General features: G+C 32.7%; 1 protein-coding gene across 1 annotated transcript in view; it reads right to left on the bottom strand.

The window, feature by feature from the left end:
- LOC128213600 (glycine dehydrogenase (decarboxylating), mitochondrial-like) overlaps window positions 1-15,231 on the bottom strand; it is a 66,503-nt gene extending 51,272 nt beyond the window's left edge. The window contains exons 1-2 of the mRNA XM_052919498.1: window positions 15,101-15,231; window positions 8,193-8,220 (exon numbers count right to left, since the gene is read on the bottom strand). The gene's annotated coding sequence lies outside the window, so the exon portion shown is untranslated. The remainder of the gene's footprint in view (window positions 1-8,192; window positions 8,221-15,100) is intronic.
- Between the last annotated feature and the right edge of the window lie 9,361 nt (window positions 15,232-24,592).

Here is a 24,592-nt window from a genome sequence, read left to right as displayed (position 1 = left end):
AAAAATAATGAATTATTGTTTGTAAATGTGATTCCTAGAGTTTTTGCTGACGTAGAGGTCCATGTAAAACGACTTCTATCACTGAGTTTTATTTTCTTTCCTTTTAAAATTCCGACTTGAAATACTACTGTTTTGAATAGTTAAGTTTTAAGCCTGACGTCATACCAAGCTCGTAAATTGAATGAATTAACTTCTTGTATGACGATTCATTTCCATTGTTGAAGAATGTAGCATCGTCTGCAAAAAGAGTTTGTTTTATTTGAGTGTTTTTAACTGTTATCCCTTCAATTTCTGGGCAATAATCAATGTAATTTGATAGTATTTCGATACACATTAGAAACAAAAAAGAAGACAATGGACATCCTTGTCGTACTCCGCGTTCTATTACAAAACTTTCTGACAGATGACCATTATTTAGAATAATTCCTCTGATATCATTATAAAATAATTTTACCCAGTTAATAAGTTTCCAAAAATTGATTTTTTTTAAGACATCTTATTATGAATTCGTGATCAATGCTGTCAAAAGCCTTCTCAAAATCCACAAATATCAGAAATCCTGGTTTGTTTGTGTTGTTTAAATGTTCAATTACTTCTTGTATAAGTCTTATGTTTTCACCAATGTATCTCCCTTTGATAAAACCGGTTTGATTGGGTGTTATAATTGCATTTATTATTTTTTTTATTCTATTTGCAATTGCTTTTGTTGCAATTTTATAGTCTATATTGAAAAGACTTATTGGACGCCAATTTGAAAGTAATTCAAGATCTTTGCCTGGCTTAGGTATTAGAGAAATAAGGCCTTGTTTTTGCAGTTCATTAAGTGATTGAGTTTCGAAGGAGAAGTTTATAGATTTTACGAAATGCATTTTTAAAACATCCCAAAATACATTATAAAATTCGACTGTTAGCCCATCTGAACCAGGACTTTTGTTCATATCTTTTAATGCATCTGTGCATTCGGATTCATTTGACAAACCTTCACATTTTACCGGAATCAAGGTCCCCTAGAGAAATACCAGCCCTATGCCTTTTGTGAAACACTGATTGAGGAGGTTTCTGGTTTTGACTCGGAGAAGAGCGATTTTTTTCCTTCTGCACCCTTAAGAAGGCATCTGGTCGCAACATTCGGACGGCGGGTGGGGCAAGTCGATGTTTGTTGTTCTGTAATTGGGGCAAATCAATCAAAGATCAGGCTCGATAACATTACTAATAGTTCGTAAAAACTCTCTGCATTAAAATCATAACACCTGATGTTACCTGGCAGCTGACTAATAGTGAGAAAATTACATTTACCAATTGACCGCCATAACTTTTTCAAACCGGAAGTCAAATTTTCAATAATTATAATAAATGATAGTTAAAAATCGTTTTTTTGCGATATTCCAGTCCAAAATGATGCCGTATTCAGAATTTCAAGGAGGAGGTGGTAACGCCCAAATTCTTATTCACGATGCGGCCTTCCGCCGAATATGAACATGAATTATTCGAAAGATAAATGTTAACTTTACAATTGTAGAATGGGGTTAAGGTGCTACTGTATAAATGTACACGTAAGGCTGTATTTTTCCATGTATGGAGGACAATCATTGACAAAAAACAACACGCTTCCTTTCATTACATGTTGTCGTTCTGAAATTCAACTCGCGGATTTAGTGGGGCTTGGGGGCTTTAAAAAAAGTTCACCTTTTATTTGAATATAGGAGTAAAAATAAAGCACGCCAAAATTGCAACATTTCTGACTAGAAATTGTTCAGTTCAAAAGCAACACCGCTAAGATACGCCCCCTTCTAACGTCAAATCCTGCATCCGCCCCTCATTTCATTAAATATTTACACCTCAACTTCCATTCCTTAAATATTTACACCTCAACTTCCATTCCTTAAATGAACTGCCTTTCGGCAATTGCGGTTATCATCCGATGAACGCAACATCTTCGGATATGTTCGGATCGCAATTCATCGCATAACAATAATGCCCTTTAAACCTGAACGTTTTAGCAAACTAAAATATGATTTAAACGTGAAATTAGGGAACACAACGTTCGAATTAAATTATATAACACCACTTGAGGTAAAACAGATCATTGATAAACTTGATATAAGTAAATCAACTGGGGTAGATGAGATTGTCCCAAGAGTAATTAAACATTGCGGTGACTTCATCACACCACGCATTGCGTCTAATATAAATACCAGTTTCATGAACGGAATATGTCAAGACTCTTTGAAAAATGCACGTGTATTACGATTGTTTAAATTAGGATGTAAACATGATCCAAGTAATTATCATCCAATTTCGATATTGCCAACAATATCAAAACTATTTGAAAAGCACATTGCAAACCAAGTTCAAGATTACTTCCATTCTACAAATATTATACACACTAAACAGTCTGGATTTAGGAAAAACATTCCTGTTGTACAGCGTATACAAGTTTAATAGATGCATGGGTAATATTGAGAGTGGCAAAGTTGTTGGTGCTATCTTTCTCGACCTAAGAAAGGCATTTGATTTAGTGGATCATGAAATTCTACTACATAAATTAAACTTGTATTATTTTCTGAAAATTCGATAAAAAATTTAAAATCCTACTTAACTAATAGAAAATGAAAAAAGTCGGACACATACAGTTTGGCTTGCTTCCAATATCATCAGGAGTCCCTCAGGGATCCATTCTTGGTTCACTGTTGTTTCTTTTATATATATACGAATATTAACATCGACTTACTTGCAGATGACTCAATATTGCATGAAACCGGTAGTAATATAAACACCATTGAAAGTCTTAATCTCGTTGTCAACTGGTGCAAAATAAAGTACATGTCATTGCATCCATCTAAATCCAAGTGTACGGTAATCGGAACTATACATAAAACAAAACAAGTTAGTAAATTAAACCTAATCGATGGAACAGCATTATAAAATGTGGCTGTGAAAAAACTACTTGTAATCTATATATATACTCAACTAGTGGCATCCGAAAATAGAATATTTTTGCAAAAAAAAAATCAACTGTAAAATCTCACTTTTGAAACGTATATTGTTCTACTTCAATGATGAGATGAAACGTTTGTTTTACAATGCATATATCCTTTCAATATTTGATTATCATTGTCATATTTGGAGCAAAGGAAACTCAAGTTACATACATAAAGTTAAAACCTTGCAAAATAGGGCTGTAAAATCATTCTTAAAATTCCTAAATGATCACATTCAAACGGATTGTTACAAGAACTTCAGTGGCTAACGTTTACAGACAGGTGTAAATACCACTGCGCAACCCCTGTCTACAATACCCTTAATGGAATGGCCCCGAGGTATATGTCTGAATTGCTGATCTTAAATAATGAACGCTTTTCTCTAAGATCAACTTCAAAACAAGATTTAGTTTTGATAAAAACACCGCAAACTATCTATTTCATGGATTCTTTTTCGTGTTACAGTATGAAGGTTTGAAATACTATTGAAATGAAATACGAAATGCAAAAAGATTAACACATTTAAGCATAAATACAAAGTGCACCTCTTGAAATGTGCATATCATTAGTTGCAAAAAGGTTTATACTCTTTTCATTATATTAAATATTAAGATAACTGTAATAAATTGTTGTGTTTTATTGAGTGTCTGTCGTCGCGTACATTATGTATATTGAAATGACTTTGTTATGTTAATTAAAGATTCACTATTACTCCCAAATGAGATTTACCATATTTAATACAAATGTTTTAATTTACCAAAAAGGATTGATAAATGTCGAAAACAATGGTTTTAATTGAAAGAAATGTGCAGAAAACACGGCATTTCTACCTTAAGAGACGATAGTAGATCACAGTAAATCTTTATCCATCCACCAATTATTTAATATTTTTGCGTTTTCAGCTATTAAACACAAGGTTTATAAACTTTTTGTCAGTTATTAATATTTTCCATAAATGCATTATTTAGTAAGTAGTTGAATGTTTATCACTTAAATTAATGTTTGTTATACATGTGTATGTATTAATTTTGAATAAGAGTGTCACTTTACACATGATTTGTATAGAATAATAATATTCAAAACATCATTAGTTCTTGTATACGAATGTACGTATAAGTGCAATGCAGATGTTTTATGATTTTTATGATTAACCAATTGCATTTTGTTTTTGTTTGTTTGTTTTACTACAGAGAAGTCCACATTGTAAATAAGGTGTTGTTATGGTTGAACCTGTAATCATGTCATAATGTGTATATACCTTTTCTAAATAAAGATATTGTTATTGTTATTATTATAATAATTATTATTATTATTATTATTATTATTATTATTATTATTATTATTATTATTATATACATGAACATTTTTCATCTTGTTATTGTTTGTATTGTCTCAGCAAGTCCCGTAAAATATAAATCAACATTTTAGAGTGTTTATTTGTGATATGTTAAATGTATTGTTGTCATAAGTGTTTCAATTTTACGTTTTAAAGTGATTTTAATTGGTTGATCTTTTTCCGCGTTATTGTGACGTCATTTGATAAAATGTTTCCGGTTACAGTTGGGTCATTCCATTTACAGAATGTGTAAGAAAGGTTTCTTAAATGACATGAAGTATTGTTTAAAAAATTCTTGAATGAAATAATGAACTATTTCTGTAAATACAAGTAATGAATTGCGGGATCGATGTCATTATTGGGGATATGCACGCAATTAGGCTGGTCAAAGTACGCGTGGAGTCCGGACTCCACACACTTTGACCAGCCCATTAACGTTCATACCCCGATAATGACATCAACCTCGCAATTAATTCCTTAAATGAACTGCCTTTCGGCAATTGCGGTTATCATCCGCAATTCCATAGTTTGTCAAATCATTTTCTGAGGATCAAGTATACTGTCGCCAGGTATTTGTTGTCAAGATTTTTGTGTCCTTTTACAATTATGTTTCCAGTCTATCTATGTTGTCCTCACATAAATGATTGACTCTGCAACCTGATTGGAATTTTGATATTTATTTTTTTTAAGGAAGTTACATAATCTAGGTTTTATCATTGTTTTGCATTAAATCAGCGACAGTTGATGTATATGAGATTTGCCGGTATGATGCGGAATCATATTTTGTTTTATTTGACTTTAGGAGATGAATTATTGCAGTCTCACTCCATAAGTGTGGTGTTGAACCTGATTGTCAGGATTGGTTAAAGGCTTAGAAGTATTAGTTTTTCAGTTGTTCGTACTTTGTTTCCAAGAATATCAGAAGCTATGCAATCTTCACCAGGTGCTCAACTTATACCATTAGCCAGTGTTTTGTATAGTTCAACTATTCTGAAATCTGCATTACACTCAATATATTCATTAGAAATTTCCGTTGCGAATTTCATCCGTTAGAATTTTATTGGTCATATTTTTTATCTCAATGAAGTGTTGTGTATATTCATTATCGCTATTGATATTTTCATAATGTTTTACTAATATTTCTGCCTTTTCGTTGGGATTGTGCATTACTTTATCGCCAATTTTAAATGGTGGTCCTTTGGGCAATGGAATTCATTTTACTTTTCGTACAAAGTTCCTTAGTATTTGTATTGTGAGTTATTTTCAAGCAGAAATGTTCCCACCTTTGCTTTTTAGCATTTCGTATTGTTTGCTTACCTTTAAGCCTTGTCATTAGCCAGTTGTCATGTTTAATAGTTGATAATTTTTAAAAGTTTAGAGTTTTTCCTACATTTAAAATTTTAAATTTAGTTTTACACCATGGGACTATTTTCTTAACCTTTTTTTTAAATATTTGGTTGAATTTTTGGTTAGGCTTTATTGAGAATTTTCGTAAGTTTCTCATAGTTATCATTGAACCATATGAAATGTATTTTTCAGTAATATCATAGTTTAGCTCGGTAAAACAGAGTTGTTCAATTTTGTTCCATGATTCAGTTGAGGCTTTTTCTGTTTTCCATATTTTGTAAAATTGATTGTTCCCAATATGCTTTAGTGGTGTAAACTTATTTTTTTGTATGTAAATCCAAATGACTTCTCTTCACTATTTTGACATTTTAATTCATAACGAAATTAAATTTACATATCACGTGGCCCTCTAAATACCTTAAAATCTATGTAGCTTTAAATAGTAATGATCTGCATTTTAAGAAGATTTTGCAATTATGCTGTAGTAAATTTAGACACTTTCGCTTAAAATACACAGGTAAAATATCATTGCCAAATTTAGATATGTTTAAACGACTTTTGTTAAGCAAAAGAACAACTAAGATAGCAATCTACATTAAAGAAGCCATGAATTTAATAAATACATTCCTTTTACAATAGCAATGATTCTTATAAATTCTCTCTTGTTCCATTGCTTAGTAATTTAACATATTATATAAGTGATATAACATGTAATGCAATGAATACTATTAATAATACCGGTTCAAAAAATACATAGATTATACAGATTATATAGCTGTAAGATTATAACAAATTATTGATTAATGTATAATAATCCTTCAATTGTTTGCTTACAATATTAATAGTCATGCATACTCTATGCTCCAGGCCACCACGACCTTGACTCTTGACCAACTGACATCAAATTAGTAAGGGTGCTGGTCATGTTTAAGGGACCTTTACCATGTCCGAAGTCTAACTGACCTCTAAAGCAATAGGGTTCAGCTGCTGGTTATGGAGAACCTGCCTTTATATACATGTATTGATCTGAAACCGATTTTCATCTGAAATTAATCTTAAGGTCACCGAGACATTGACCTTTGACCAACTTACCTCAAAGTCAAAAGGCTCTATCTGCTGGCCGTGACCAACCTGCTTACAAAGCTTAAGAACCCTGGGTCTAAGCGTTCTTCAGATATTGATCGGAAACCGTTGGCAAGGACGTATGGACGGACAGACGGTCAGATAACCCTTTGGGGCATAAAAATCCCAGGTGCTATAATACTACCAATTATGAACGTATAAGATTTTAGTTAAGTGTGACACAAGCGTTGGTTGAATAAGGGAGATTATACCCTCTTCAAGTTTTTAAGGGGTATGGTTATGAAAACTGAGATGGTATTCAAAAAACAGCTTAAGTCATGATGGTCATGCTCATGGTACAATTAAGAAAAAAACTACATGTTTTTAAACATAAAATTAAGAGAATTACATATAATTAATGAACATGAAGTATTTCAGATAGTATTAAGTTATCATATCATATGACCAGTAAAATACTGAACCTAAGAAAGAAGTTTAAGTTGGGAAATGATGTTTTATGCACCAGTCAATCGTATTGAATTGTGGACCTGGGGGGGGGGGGGGGCGTGGTTACAATTGACTGGTGCATTATGAATACCAGTCCAGGGGCATATATGAGAAAAGAAAATGAAAAAAAACAAAACAACATAAGAAGAGTGGTATTTATTATCAAAAATGAGCAAGTATGATATTTAGTTCACACGATTGTTTATTCGACAATTAGCAAGAATACAATGGTCTGATAAAAGAAACTGTACTGAATTTAGAGGAATTTTAGAAGTACAACACGGCCCGTATTACAGAAGCATCATAAATGAATTTTAAATATTTCAAATAATTAGAAAATAGGATATATTTCCAAAATCATATTAAAACTTCAAGATATTTTAACTGCTTTAGCATAGAAATAATAGCAATACAAATATTCATCTATTCATCTAAATTTATCCACATGTATCCTTTATGTTTAAAGTCCAAGTCCCAGTATCTTTTAGTAATGTAAACTTATCGGAATGTGTGTATATCCAAATGACTTCTCTTAACCTTTTTGACATTTTTTGAAAGTTTGATAAAAAAAATATGTTCCTAGTTCACCATCATATAGTGTTTTTATTGTACAGTTGATAAGATTTTCTAGATTATGTACAGAAGTAAAAAGTTCAGCTCTCGCAGGAAACATATGACGGAAACACTTCTAAAACAGGGTTTCAGATATTATAAATTAAGGAAAACTTTCTCAAAATTTGTTAATGATCATTATAATCTTGTATCAAAGTACAATAATAGTCTTAAATCGCTGATAGCTAATGGTATTGCTCATCCCGATTTTAATGGTGATGTTTTAAAGAAAATTCGTAAAATTAAAATGTTTCCGTCCAGCATGTAGTTAGACATATAGACCCCTTGAATTACTTGGAATTTATTTAAACCGCGGATATAAAGGCAATATCTTTAAGAGTACTTACTTGCCTTGTAGTTTTCGAAGATGAATTCCTGAAACAAAATATAAGGTTGAATATAGAATCCTTACATAAGTAAGCTTTCAGTCCTTTGATTTTATGAAGATTTTGCTAATTCATGTTATCTTTAAAACCTTTTTTGGCTGACTCGGAGTGTTATGGCATGTGACTTTATTTTCTTCAAATAGTTTACATTTTCAAATCATTTGGAAGGAAAGATTAGCTAATACATGTTGCTTTTAGTTTTAATAATGTTTTCTTTATTTGTTTCCAGTTTAAGTACAATGATGCTTTTTATTATGAAACTCTATGACCACACAGTTTTAAACCTTTTATTTTATAAGGCAGAATGTGTGTGATGTTCATAGTTTTAAACAATGACTGCATCGTCTTCCGTTTGCAGAGTGAGTTGGGATCTCTAATCATAGAAGTACCTGGGTTTACCTATAAGTTTATTATTATTTGTTTTATTGTTAAGTTTCCTCAAGTGAATGCATACTTTGATAAGATTTACCTTTTGCATTTTTTTCTTTATTTAGGAGTGTTGGGATAGGAGTGAGGTTTGTGCACTTAACCCCCCAGTAAATTTACATTTTACTGACCGTTCCAAGGCGGTACCTAACAATTTTTGATAAACACACCTGGTTTTTGGCGCCGCACTGAAGTGCGCGCCTATTATGGAATGAGAATTTATTTTAGTTAGTGGTAGGAGCGGTTTTTAAGTTGGTTGACAGTTGGATTTTACTGTTATTTTATAATGATTAAAAAATGCATGTGTGTTAAAAATGCTTTTTATGGTTGAAAAGATAGTCTTCAATTTATCTTCAAAACATTATTTTGGAAGAACGACAAATAATTTTAATAACTGTTCCCGATTCGTTTACGTTTTCCGATTGGTTACCTGAAAAATCATGTTCCGGAAATGTAAAATGTGTGGACCGGTAATTATGTGAATGGGAATAATTATGTGTAATGTTGTTTTGTTATGTTTACTGCATTGATTAACCATGAGGTAATCTTTTTTTCTTTAATCTTATCGATATTGGAATTAAATGTTCACCTAACTTTATTTGTTAATGTGTTGAAGGTGACATTAGTAAAATTGTATTACGATTGCCCCCGAGTTGTAACACATACCGGATGTTGCTATTTTTAGAACCAGAAGGTATTTCCCCGCTATTCATAGGTCAATAATGGAATTTCTACATCGTAGCAGTTGGAAACTCGGGTGATGATTTTATCATGAATATACGTTTAAAATAAGTAAACAAAGTGCACACTGACAGTTGATTACGATACACCTAACAATTTGAGTCATTACAGTAAAACATGGATTATAAGTGAATTATACGCGTAAGAGAAGATTTTCTGTCGAAAAAACGAATGTCAACAATCGTCATAGAACTGAGATATTCGTATCAAAGGGCTATGTATGTAAGTATCTTTGAGTAGTTTTGTACGTTGATGTGTTCAAAAATGTTTGTTTTTTAATTTATCTTTGGAATTCTTAAATCATTTTTATTTGCTAAATGTTAAGACAGCGTGTTAATATTTTTACATACATGTACTATAATTATATATTATTATAAATACACATGTTACATCTACTTATGCACCAGTCAATTGTAACCACGCCCCCACCCAGGTCGGGGGTATACCGGGGATAGCGGAGGAAAAGGACCGTGTTTTTACCTTCGAGGTGTCCCCACAGTGCCGGGTGAATGCGGTGGTGGGGCATGGTTACTTTGACTTTCGGTCCAGCCAACCCCAGGTAAAATCCTCGTCCTGCGAGGACGAACTGATGGTCAAATCCCTGCCATATGCCCCGCACCCCAGGGAGCCTAGGTAAGGCATATTCCCCGCTATATTTTGCTCGAAGACAAAACCACCGCATTCACCCGGCACTGCAGGGCCACCTGAAAGGTAAAAACACAGCCCGTTTCCCTGGCTATCCCCGGCATAACCCCGGACCTGGGGGGGCCATGGTTACAATTGACTGGTGCATTATGTACATGTTTCATATATTTAATTGTACTTATGCACATTATTTATGTATATGATATGAGTATGTAATCTTTTATTTGATTGTTTTATCTTAGAAAAATAGTAGACTTAAAATTTTGTTTAAAAATGATGTGTTTTGGTATGTGACCTATTTTTAACATACCATAATACATAAACATATCCATTATTTGTTTACAAACTGCATATTTTCAAAATAAACCTGTAAGAAAAGACATACATGGTTTCGGGCTGGAAGCCACGACAGCTTTGACACTAGCGACATTCATTTGCTTGGTGTAGGTCTCGTTAAAACCCCGTACTGTTGTAAATCATTATCAACCATATGCACAACTACACGTTTGTGCTTACCAATTTACTCTTGGCTAAAACGGATATTAGTGCAGAATGTATAATTGGTACATGTGCATTTGTCTTTCACAGTTGTAGTTTCTGCCGGTTGATAATCAGAAGTTTAATTTCTTTCAGGTAGGAAAATGACTGAATATTACTAAGTCAACAAATTGGGGTTATGAAGAATTCCAGCCTGCATTAAATACTATGTTAGATCATTGAGTGGTGGTGGTGGTGGTGATGACAATGATGATGATGATGATGATGATGATGATGATGATGATGATGATGATGATGATGAATTTTATTGATAAATTTAGTAATTTTCTTTATATATTATCTACATGTATGTATCAGCTTGTTGTTGTTTTTTTAAATAATGTCGAGAAATATTAAACTGTTTATATTTTATTTTGTATATGTATGGCAGTATTATTATCTATACTAATAAGTTAGAAAGGCTTTTAAAGTACATTTTTTTCCTTTACAGCACTAAACATTCTAGATGAGTAAAGAACCTGAAGGGGCATAAAAACCAAATCAGCATTGATTCAGCATTGAGTATTTATCAACTGTGCACACACTACAAGTACAAACGCATGGGAACAGACCAAACTTCAAATGTTGAAGAGTGAAGACTTATTGTGAAAAAATTTAAATGTAAGAATACCATTGACAAAATAAAACAAATAGACATCGATTACCTACAGAGACTGTTTACATGTTATAATATTAAAAAGACAAATTAGTTGAGAACTTTTACTCTGACATTTTTGGAGGGGCATTACCGCCTACATGTACATAGTGTTCTTGTTTCTTTACATATTTTAATTTGAAAGTACATTCATTGTTTTTAAATCTGAATTCTGAGTTAGTATCATATGTAAAATTCATTTATTTGAATGATTACATTTTATAAATAAGTCCAATAAAGCTTTATCAATTTTTACAAGAAAAGGGTTGATTTTTAAGCATTTTATTATTATAAAAATGTATGGTTAAATGACATTATGTATACTTTCTTCAAAATTGAACGGTAAACTATCATAAATTGTCTTTTAAATTGTTCATTAGACATCATAGAAATATTTAAAATGTTTTCAGCAGGTTGTCTTATTATTAATTATTTTTTTATGAATTTATAAAACTGCTTTATATTTTCAAACATCGAAATACTGCTCTGTTCAGAAGACTCACAAGATCAATCAAAATGATTTTTTTGCATGTGCATCAATAATGCTGTTCGGTTGAACGTATGTTTTCTGTTAACTGAAGTTTATTTCACCAGAAACTGTTGTGTTTATTTCATAAGCTCTGATAATGTGAAACAAAAATCAAATATAGACAAAATATTTACTTTTTGCTCTTTGTAGCCCTTGGAGTTTGGGGTTGGGTGTAATAAAACTTAAATAACTTTAATTCACGGTAAAATATCTTCAAAATTTGGATAAAAGTCTCATAGTGTACCTTGATAATAATTAAGCTGTTGGTGAAAGCTTTTATTAAAGTGTGTATAACTTAAATACCTTAATTCAGTTTAAATAATTATGGTCTTTAATATTTTTGGTTTTCAAATAGATTTCCTGTTATATTGAGCTTTTTCAATTTTGTTGTTGTTTTGTATTATGTACAATTACTACTTCTATTTCCTTACTTAAATTGTTTGTCTCATTTGTCAAATTGAATTGGTACATATTTCATATAAAGTGAAACACACACTATTTTTAAAGATGCACTCTTACTCCCAAACAAGACTTATCACAATTAATATTATTGTTTTGATTTTTCAAAATGGGTTGATAGATGTCAACAACAATGTTTCTAATGAACGATTTTGAGTTCAATTTGCTAATAAGAATGAACATAAAACATGGTATTTCTGCCTTGTGATAGTATAGAAGACCACAGTAAATCTTTTAGCAATCACCAATCATTTAATATTTGTCATGCTTTCTGCTATTATAAACAGAGTCACAAGCTTGTTATAAATCAGTAAACAATATTTCAGTAAATGCATTATTTAGTAAGTAGTTATTGTTTTATCAGTCAATTTGATGTGTGTTATAAATACAATTATATGCAGGGCTTCCATTAAAGGAAGTATATTACTCCTTAGAAATGGGTTAAAACTTTCAAAATTGATTTCTAGGAAGTACAAAAACTTCCATAATTTTGAAGAAAACCACCAAAGTAGAAAGCTTGGAAATTCAAAATATTCAAACCTTGTGTCAATATTACTTTTATGGTCACAATTTCAATCAGTCTTATGATAAAATAAATAAAATGATTTATTATAATATAAGTCTTTGAATTTGGCAAGTTAAAGTTACAAATTACTTGATTTTTAACATTCTAATTGAAAAATAGTGGAAAAAGATATTGTATTCAGGAGATTTTAACGTCCACATTTCAGTGTAAAACTTCCAAAATTGATGGACAGGAAGTTTATACTTCCAGTTTCAAATTCTTAATGGAAGCCCTGTTATATGTATTGATTTCAAATAAGAGTTTCACTTTAAAGATGCTCATTTAAAGATAATAAACAGACACACAAAAACTAGACACATTTGATACTAATTGTATGAATGATTATTGTTTAGGTGACCTCTGATTTGTTTTGGAGATATTCATAAATGGGTGTCATTCTTTGTTTTCTTCAGTTTTTTATACATTTAAGGATTTTTATAATTGCTTTTCTGGTATATATTAATTTAATGCAAATGAAAACACTCTTTAAAGTAGACACATTTGATACTAATTATATAAATGATTATTGTTTACATGTACTCTGATTTGTTATGAAGATATTCATAAAGGGGTGTTCTTCATGTTATTATACAATTTGGATTTGATTTAGTATTGCTTTTCTGGTATATATTCATTTAATACACAAAGAAATTATTTAAAGTGTTCAGTATCACTTTCACACATTGTTTACTATTATTTTGTGCATATTTGGCCTATTTATGCTTATATGTGCATTGTTGTATTTCAAAACCTTTGTGAAAAATAGAAACAGTTATTTCTTTCATGCATAGTCTTATACATATTCAGTTTGTATGCATTATTTTTATCATATTTGAAAAATTTGCCATTGTCTTATAAGACACATTCTATTTTTGTGTTAATATCACTTTGAACTAAAAACATCCATTTTCAACTCTTCTTTACCATGTAAATGGAGAAGTCAACATAATAACTCCATTGACCAGTTTTTATGCAATTTGTCCAATTTCATACATTTTAGTATTATTAAACAGCTAAAAACAAGGCATGTTATGTTATAAATGCATTTCATCTAGTAAACAATGTTCTCTTTTTATATAACAGTTCAATAATTATGTTCTATTTATGTTTGTAACTTTCATACGAAATGATAATGTTTATTAAAGTACTACAAAAATGGTTATTTCATGCTGGAATGACAACTTGAAGGGAATAATAAGTTTCTTGATTATATGGGGAATTCATCATGAAAAAGTGACATGAAATAACCATTTTTGTAGTACTTTAATAAACATTATCATTTCACCTCCATGTTTGAGTATTTCAGTAAGTTATGGCCTCACACACATTTAGAATAAATCTCTACTAACAAAAAAAACTTATTGCATGTTTCGCAAAAGCTACTGGTGCCATTAATAAATTCAATTTACTCAATGATGTTAGAAAGAAATAGAAGAATAGCTGCTTTATTTTTTAATGGCGTAGCATTATGAAACATGCATTTATGAGTACTCTCTTAAAAGTAAGAGTTGAGTTCATTTGTTTCGAGTAATTGACAAACTAGGATAGGAATTGAAAAATGTCATTTATTCACTTGAATTTTATGCACAAGTTGTAATTTTAAAACCATTTCACCATATGGTAATATCCTCAATTATGATATTAAATTATAGTGTACACTTACAACAATTATCTTGAACAAAACCCGTTTCTTAATTAACGAAACCTAAAAAGGCAGGAATATATAAGCCGTATAAAGGGTGCCTTAGTTTTTTCTCATTTGCTTAGTTCTCCGTATAATAACAGTTATATTCAAACTTTAATCATAAATCTGCCGCTATGTCATGTATGTGTATTACATATACCTCATTCGCGAAACATTACAGTATGGGAGAATAAACGCCATATGAAGTGTTAGTTGCTTTGCAGGTGTCACCGATTTTGTGCCAGTGCCAATTCGTTCTAGTTTGTACCAATAAGAGTCAGTTAGTGCTTTTGTAAGTTAGCTGTTTGTTTCCTTTCCCCTAAAATCGTTAAAACTGTGTGGATTATTTGGAAGATAAATCAGGAATTACTTTAATTTTCCGACGATCAATAGTGTAAACGTAAAACAATATGTATATATACGTTAATTATCACAATAATACTTATTTTTTTTATTTATAAATAAGAAACTTTACCCAACCTCTTGATACATATTAGTTTAGACATTATATGATTATTTTTGGCAATACTCTCTGAAATAAATTGTTCAGCTTGTTTATTCTTATATCCAAATAAAATCTTAATTCAGAAAGATTTTTGTTAGTTCTGATTGTTAGCGAAAGTATCACCTTTATTGACCTTTTCTGGAGACCAGGAAACCTGCAACTAGTGACGATCCACTCACATTTAACACGACCACGAAAAATACACATAGACGTCCTTCCTACACAAGTGCACTAACACTAAATGAAGTATTGCGTTTACACAACAATACATTTATACAGCAGACGACTGAAAGGTTTCAAGTATAAACTATATAAATATTTAAGTTAGTTAAGTTAACGGGAACTTTGTTATCATATGCGGAATACTAGTTTTGTCAAATATATTATTTATTTAATAATAAATTTACTTGATAAATAATAGCTAATATTATTAATCCTTTTTTAATCTTTTAATATAAACTTAGGTAATATCCGAAACTCACGGTTTCGATTTGAACACGACCCGATGTTATAACTACGAAAGCGCGAACGTAAATGCTGTCGCTTGTCACGCTAGATAGAGGCAGGGATATAACTTTTCCGGACCACTAGCCAGCTGGGCTCGTAGCTTTTTAAATTAACGAGCCCAGCAACAAACCCACGAGCCCAACATTTTGTTTACTCATTTTATTTACATCAAATTAAAATCACTGACTCACCCATTGTTTATTACAAGGGAATGACAGGTTCAAAACATTACACATAAGTTTTCATATGCAGCTTTGTTAATGTTCTCAATATGTTTGCTGCCTCATAATTTTCAAAAGGCTTTTTTTACCTTTTGGAATAGCAAGGTGTATCACTAGTTTCATGGTTTAATACTGTCAAGTTTATACAATTCACAGTAATTGCAAAAATACTTTGCAAAACCGGCAGACGTACTCAAAACGAACCAAACCATGATCAGTATTGGGCGGCCATGGGCGGTAGTGTGCCCATTTAAGGGAGTATTTAAGCACTGGCATTTTATGTGTTTATATTCGTCAAAATGCTTTTGTTTTTGGGCCTTGCATACTTCGTAACACCGTTAAGAAATTTCCATGTAAGTCTACATGGGCGCGGCCATATTTGATTTATCTGATGCGTGATTGGCTATCGCAATTATCCTATTTCCCGTGGGCGATACTATTTCCCGGTCCCGGTCTCATCCGGTCTCTGTTTTCCAAATTTTATAGTAGGTTATTTAATAGTAAGTGTTTGTATTTTTGTTTATCATATTTAAAGTGTTGGAACCACACTGTTTGGCATTTAATATTATTGTGCAAAGACTGACAAACAAGGCTCTGTTTGTAAGTTCAAGAAAATGTGAATGGACAGTCAATGAAATGCTCGCGAATGAACAGACATTTGTACTGGGATTCTATAATGTGTTATTTGTAAATATTTAAGGTGTCATGTGTACATCAGGTGTATGCGTATTGTTTATTTGCTAAAATAACAGTTGATATGCATGGAAAATGTTCTTACAATTGTTTATTGTTAATTTCAGGACGAGCTCTACATTGCAGTTTATATATTAATACAAACCGAGTTACTCGTTGTAAGGCATTATATTTGTCCTATAAATATTTATCTATTAACTTTTAATATGGAATGTGAATGATTTGAAAATAAACGAACTCACAAAGTGCGGTGTTTTTTTAATAAGTAAAAAACCCATAAATAAGCACTTTACAACACAATGCATGCCTGTGTTTACAATTTGGGAGCTATTTATTGCATGGTTGCGTCATGCATACTGTGGTTTGTCAATAGTACATCTGAATTATGTTTTTCACCATTGCAACATTCTTTCATCCATGTCTTGTGTGTACATTGTATATATGTATCCTTCTTTCTTGCCTGGCTGCATTCCAATGATTTTCACCATCGCAACATTCGTTCTTTCTTGTCTTGTGTGTATATATATATATCCTTCTTTCTTGCCTGGCTGCATTCTAAATTTGTCACAATATGTTATGACGTTATAGACAGACATATGGCTCTTCTTCGCTTTTTTTACGAAAGGATACGGAAAATGTCGAAAATATACGACTGTATTAGTACAGGCGCTTAGAGTAGCCTCCCATTGTAGCGAATAAGCCACGATTTCTGATTTCTCTCTCGCATTTTCATTCCCGAGTATTCGTGAGTAACAAAACATTCTGGTGTTTTTTTTCTCCATAGCCAATATTCGATGTTGGATTTTTATATTTAAAGGGTCAGTAAATCAGAGGCATAGGCTTTTTCGACCCAAGCGATTAAGCAGGCTTATTTCAAAACAACTTGGGTCGTATGAGGCACAGTTACGTGGTATTTGGACTGCATTTTTGGCCAGTCGAGCTATCTGAGGACTCGAGCGATTGGTCCCTATGGTTATCTCTTGGACTGAGAATCATAAAAAAAATGTAATTTAGTACTCTTTGTAACACATAATAACCAAATAATCCACTTTTAGTCGTTTAATTTTACATATTAAATATTTTTAAATTTCATACAATCTTTATCATTCACTTTTGAGTATGCACAAGGGCCGAACCCCGCATGCACTTTTTGGCTCTACGCGCGGACGGGTACCAGTCACAAGGTTAACATATTCCCGGTTCCCGTTCGCGCGTTAAGTTGAAAAGCGCGTGCCGGGTCCGGCCGGTGTGCATGGTCAAAATTACTGGCGAAGATCTGTGAGTCAGTAAATAAACAGTATTCTTGGCAGATTTATTAAAGAAATTTGTGAAAACGCGACTAGTTTGTGCTTGTTGAGCGATTGCACCTTAGAGATAACTTTCTTCTGAACATGCATGCGACGTATACAGTTGTTTTATCAAAAAAATCTTGTAGATCTGAGCTCGTTTCCATACATATGTCTCAATCCGAAATCTGCTAACCTTCATAACTTGTGAATGGTAAAGATTGTATGAAATTTTAAAATATTTAATATGCAAAAATAAACCACCAAAAGTGGATTATTTGTTTATTATGTGTATCATAGAGTACTGAAACACATTTTTTTTATTCTCAGTCCAAGAAATCACTTCAGGGACCAAATTGCTCGAATCCGGTAGCTCGACTGGCCAAAAATGCTGTCCAAATACCAAGTAACTGTGGTATGAGACTGAGATCAAATAATATTTGACCCCAGCCTCATACGACCCAAGTTGTATTTAAAACATTTGAGAATGATTGTGTTTTCTCTGATTTATGAGTCTGATGAATGGTTTTTATGTTTCTTGTTTGACCAGTTTATAGTTATAATTACTGAGAGCACATTTCTATACTTTCCATTGACAAAAGAAAACAAGTGGCACATGGCTTAGCAAAATTACAGAAACGAAACCCAATTTGACAATGACATGCAATTCTTTAGACTGCAAATATGGTTATTTATTACATAGTTTATATGAATGATAAGCTCAATTTTTTGTTTTTGTTACTTTCATATCTTGAATTTCCAAAAATTATTGTCGTTTACAAACACTTTTAACAGGCACACAGTGAATCTAATTCTGGCTGGCTTGTCATTGATATAGGCCACAAAGACAAAGTTTTGTCACATTCACGCTGGATGTATATAGCTTAATTCTTGCTTGTTTATCTTGTACTGTATCTTACAAAAAACTATGTTGACTTAATTGTAAGTTTAATACAAATCATCTTTTTTATTTTCCTAGCGAAATGAGTAACCAGCAGCGAGCCTCACAGCTCCTGCGAGAGGCTGCAGCTCTTCTACATGAACAACAAGCATATACAGCTCCTGGTCAGAATTCAGAGACTGTGACAGCTGGGACAGAGTACATCAGACCGACTGTACACACGCACACAAGTCAGCTACGGGTGGCAACAAGATCTCTGTTTGCGCCTTATTCTAACAGGAGGCATCATCGCAGAAGAACAAGTACAACAGCAGCACCACCCATCTCGTTTTGGTCTCACAGATTTTGTGCCTTAAGTAGTTGCACACAGGTAAATGCAGTTTTATATTTTGCCATGAAATTTAAATGTTTTCATAACTTTTTTATTAACCAAACAAAATAAAAGTACATAGTCGACTCATGATACTTCAAATACTCCCTTCAATCATTTTTGTCGAGACTGCTTGTGAAGCTCAAAATTGTCACCATAATGGTGTTGTGTTTGTGCTGTGATTGGTCGAATATTTGCCATGATGACATGTTGTGTTGTGGACATGAGCCAGGTGTGTATGTTCAATTCAATTCAAATTCTTTTTAACAAAGGTAACTCTTTAAGTACAAAATTATCAAACATGAGGCCTTCAAAATCAAACAATTTTATAACTTAGTATTGATAACTATAATTGACCGTACTTGAATGAAATAGTGAAAGTAAAATGAATGATATGAAAAAAAATAACTCATGAAAGGCTAGACAGGATTGAAATTTTTTTGGTACACAGGTGTAACATCAGAAGATACAGGTCAAGTTCGATATTGGGGCTGGTGGGGCCAAGGTCAAGGTCACTGTTACTAAAAATAGAAAAACGGTTTCCGGACGATAACTCATGAAAGGCTTGACAGATTTGAACATTTTTTGGTACACGGGTGTAACATCAGAAGATACAGGTCAAGTTCGATATTGGGGCTGGTGGGGCCAAGGTCAAGGTCGTCACTGTTACTAAAAAAAGAAAATCAGTTTCTGGACCCCATGAAAGGCTTTACAGATTTGAAAAGTGTTTGGTACACAACTGTGACATCACAAGATACATGTCAAATTCGACTTTTCTCTCTATATATATACAATATTATTAAATAAAAAATATATACATATTTCCATGTTTCTTATGTCACTTTATGCCATTGATTCTAAGCTTTCCAGTTCCAGTACCAAGCACCCATGTGGGGGTATTAATCACCTTTAGTGATAGTTCTAGTTTGTTATGTTATAAGATATTTTATGAAGTCAATCTTTTGAAGCTTTATCATATCTTTAATTTACATCAATAGAAATTTGTAACTTTAGGCATCTTAAAAGTTTTACTAAAAAGTTCAACTATCCTTCCCTTTTTCAGGACTCTTCCAGGCTGGTCTGGGGGAAAAAAATCATTTGTTCAATCTTCAGACCAAGCACAATTTCTCGACAAGCTGGTGGAAACCTACCCAAAACTGAAGGACATAGGAGGAGGATTGGAGCTACTTAGGACTTCATTAACATCAAGAAATAAGCTTGACATCATTCCATTACCACCAGGCGGTTATAACGCGGCCTATCTAGCAGACAATGGTTTGTTGGGCCAAGCCCTGTGCTTCATCAGGCCAATCCAGAGGGACATATCAGTGGAGGATGCCACCATAGATGTAAATTATGTTCATTTCAATCTGTAGTATTAAAAGTCAGCTTTCAATAGACAGAGGTGTGTTTCTGCTGCATATTTGTCAATCTGTCTATCAGAAAATTAAAGACTTTTTTTATTTAATATTGCCAAACCAATAAACAGAAATATAAAGAAAGTTCAGAAAACTCATAGAAAAAATGTTATACCCGAATTACATAAGTGTCCAGTTCTCTGTTGAGTCATGAACCTACATGGGTATGCTAAATGGCTTTTTCAAATCTTTCCATTTCATTTAAAGTTTAGAGTTTTATACAAAATAAATAAAACTGTTCCAATATAGTAAACAAGTACCGGTATCTACATGTATGTAAGTGAAACTGTACATAATTTTTGCATTGGATTTAAGATTGTCTGTTGATTTAAGCTCTTACATGTATATGCCTATTTAAGGCTGTTGGTCTTTGTCAGAATGTATCTCGGTGCCATATCTATCCATTTGTCTTCTCAGAACTTTGCAAGTGACTGACAGCTTTCCCACAGAAATGAGAGGCAGGTGATCTTCAGTCAATTTACAACAAATATCTTTGCTGGTCATTGGGCTTAAACCCACAATCCTCTTACTAGTAGACTAGCATGCTACCAACTGCACTAGCCAGACTGACATGAGATTTTGATGTTATTTTTACTGTATGTTTGAGTATGTTTTCATCAGGAAAGGATTGGTGAAGGAGGCAGGGAGATATGTCTAAAATGTGGCGAGAGCATTCCCTTAACCAATCTGAGAGACCACATCACAGTGTGCGGTAATGGCGAAAGAAAGGTAATACTCACAACTCTTTTGTCTTAGCATTGCAAAGGTTTCTCAAAAGAAACTGAGGCAAAGTTTACAAACTATCTTACATCAACCAGTTTTCTTTATATGGTACCTATTATTTAGCCATGTTCTTGGATGGACTAGTTTTCTAAAAGGTTTAAGATGGACAGATTTGCGGCTCTTTTTACTCATCAAAAATAATGGCCAAATTAATTCGAATAACACTTTCCAAGAAATATTGCTACCCTGTCTCATTTTGGTTACCATAAGTGTGTTACATTTTATCAATGTGGATGGAGTGAACAAAACATATAAAGAGTAACAGAGGTTTTAAGACAGGCTATCAATTTTACAATTGCATTTTATGTAAAAAAAAACCTCATTAAACTGCAGGTATATGCCGTTTGGAAGATGATTGCCCAACATATGGCTCTCTGAATTTAAGGCGCAAGATAAAAAATTGTTTGCTTCCACTTACTTGACCGACTATTTTATTTCCTCCCGACGCTACGCTTCTTTGTGGTGGTTTGATTGGTATTCACTCCGGTTCTACTTTTCAGTTGTACAAATGCATATTAAAAATAGAAAAAAAATAAAAGTATGCCGACCTACCTACCTTAATCATTTTGGGATGTTAGTAAAAGAAGAGCTTTTCTCCCACCTCAGATAAGTAAATCCATTAATTTAACCATGCTAGAAATTCTTATCTTGCCCACGGGCGGAGATAAAATGCCCGTATGGAACTTCTTTTAATGGTCACCACATTGTAATTACCTCCCTTGTTGAAGACTGTCGTCTGAAGCACATCATGGAAACCTTGTCTTGTGGCAATATTTAGAACGCTAATTAATTATTTCTCGCTTCAAATGTCACCAGAAAACAGTTTTCACGCACCTTTCAAGAAATAATGCTTCACTCTTCTTAGAACTTTTTAAAGACCGATCAGACCATTTACATACTCTGAATCACTGCGCGAATATCCATGACAACCACGAATTATCGCATATCCGTACGCAATTATTTTCACTAAGCACAAAAGAGTTCCAGCTAAAAAAAAATACATTTTTACTTAATTTTGTTTAACTGAGGTGGGAGAAAAAGCATCTACCATAGCCGCTCGTGTAAGATAGGTTCATCCCGACCCTCGCGCAGGGTGTTTTGCGGAAACTCGGTAAACCTCGTTTCCGCAAAACACCCAACGCTCGGGTCGGGATGGTCCTATCTTACACTCTCGGCCATGGAAGATACTTATAGTTTTAAACCTAACTTAAAGTGGAACTGAACTGATATTTGACATTTAAATATTTATATATGTTACTTCGGTCAGTCAGCATAAAACCTTTTATGGTTTAATTCTCTGAAAATTAGTTTCTGCACAATTACTGGAGTTAATATCCAGCAAAAGTTATTTACATCAGATTTAGACAAGATTTAAATTGTTTGAGTTTTGATTCTATTTTTATCTCATCTGAGAAAAACATGCTTAGGGCCCTCTGTCTTTGTTATGTGGTGGTGGGCCTTGACTTGTAGACTAACGCAAAACCAACTGTGCTAAGCTGAACCGGCTTTATATGTGCATCTAGGCTGCGTGTTTTTGTTGCAACTTTACGTGTGAGTACTTTCCTTGGCATGTTTTTCGTACTCAACTATTTTCGATCAAATTGATTTGTTTTACTTTCAGATGCAGTATTTTAATAGGCATTACTGTACGAGATTATCTGACATTGTTAAAGATGCTCTTTAACAATAGTTCTTATGAAGGATATCGAGTTTAATTTGAAAGAAATGGGCATAAAACACGGTATTTCTACTTTATGAGAAAGCTAAAGTAAATCTTTTAGCGTTCACCAATCATTTAATATTTTTGCGCTTTCTGCTATCAAAAACACAGTTACAATCTTGTTATCAGTAATTAATATTTTTCATAAATTCATTATATAGTCAGAAGTTAAAGGTTTATCAGTCAAAATATATGTTTGTTATACATGTGTATGTATTGATTGTGAATACTTAAGAGTGTCACTTTAAACTGCAGTAAATTGTATAGTTATATATAGTTATTTTGTCCTAGATCGCTGGTAGGTGTGACCCTTTGATATGACACGAAAGCAGAAGTTCATTCCCATCAAACTATTGTGAGTTAGACCGCAGCGGATAGGTAGTTGTGCTTAAAATGTAGGTCAAGTGCATGATGAGTAATATTCAACTTAAAACTGCCAATAAATTTAAGGTTTCAAGAATTGTGAATCCAAAGAAACTACATCACACTAACGTGTGCAATGTCTAGAACATGCCAACATCATGACTTTACCATTGATGCTGAGAAGATAAGTAACAATGTATGCGATGAAGTTAAAATAATCCTGAAGGGAATCAGACCTGAGTGGTTTACAGAGGATAAGGAAGGCACCATTCAGTCTAAGGTAATTTTTGACATTTTTCAAACTATCGAAAAAGATAAACCTGGCCAATTCCATGAAAGAGATGTGTGGGCCAATAAAGCACAAGAAAAAAGTTGATGCATAGCATCAAGTCGGCGCAATGAAATTAGAAGAAAAACATGCATGCAGATAACCAAAAATGGTTATTATTTCAATGATAATATTTTGTTTTATGTTGGGTGTACATATGCTCGAAGGACATTATGGTTATTTTTTCCCCAAGCTAATCCTCCGGTTAAAACTGAATAATAACAAAAATATACATACGTTTCTTCGGATTAAATAGAGTCAATGGTCTAATACATAGATTTCAATAGCATGAAAATCACCTTTTATTTGTACCGGCATGTTCTGTGAATTCCTTGCTTTATATTTTGTACAAGTTTATGTAACACATTTCACTCATATGAGTATATAGAATGGGGGTAAAAATACTATATATTAAAGGGGAATTATCGGGAGTTCATTCTTTCGAATGGCATTTTCAAAACAAACAAATAAGCTCAAGGTTAATTTTTCAAAACTCGGCATTTTTGCTGTCACCAAGGGAGATTACTGCGTAGGAGGTTTACAGACATAAAGGAGATTTTAATAGTACCGTGTAACCTTCATATATATCAATCGGAACACCTCGGCCTGTATCTATCTCGGAGATGGCCGAGTTGCTATGATTGAGTTGGTATTTAAAATCAAAACGATAAGCAGGGCTATTATAAGTCAAGGTTTCATGATCAATTAAAGTGTTAAGTTTTATAAAACAAATTAAACTTCATATTTTATCATGCAACGTGGAAACTATTGAAAGCATTGTTCTGCAATATATGAACTAGTCCCTAAGTTGGAATATTTCTAAAGTAATATCAAATATAGTCGGCGCCCTTCTGGGCGCCGACTAAAAGGGCGCCGACTAATGAGTGTACACAAGTAACGGCGGTATGTTTTCTATAGTTTGTAGGTCACTACAGATAAAAACACGTGGACGAAAATCTTGAAAAATAGTATTTCATGTACAACGCAAACCATCAAAAATTATCTGCAAGATTGGGAATGTTGCA

The sequence above is a fragment of the Mya arenaria genome, chromosome 13 (assembly GCF_026914265.1).
Source record: "Mya arenaria isolate MELC-2E11 chromosome 13, ASM2691426v1".
Classification (NCBI taxonomy): domain Eukaryota; kingdom Metazoa; phylum Mollusca; class Bivalvia; order Myida; family Myidae; genus Mya; species Mya arenaria.
The sequence above is the reverse complement of the archived record's forward strand: the minus strand, read 5'-3'. Positions and strand labels throughout refer to the sequence as shown.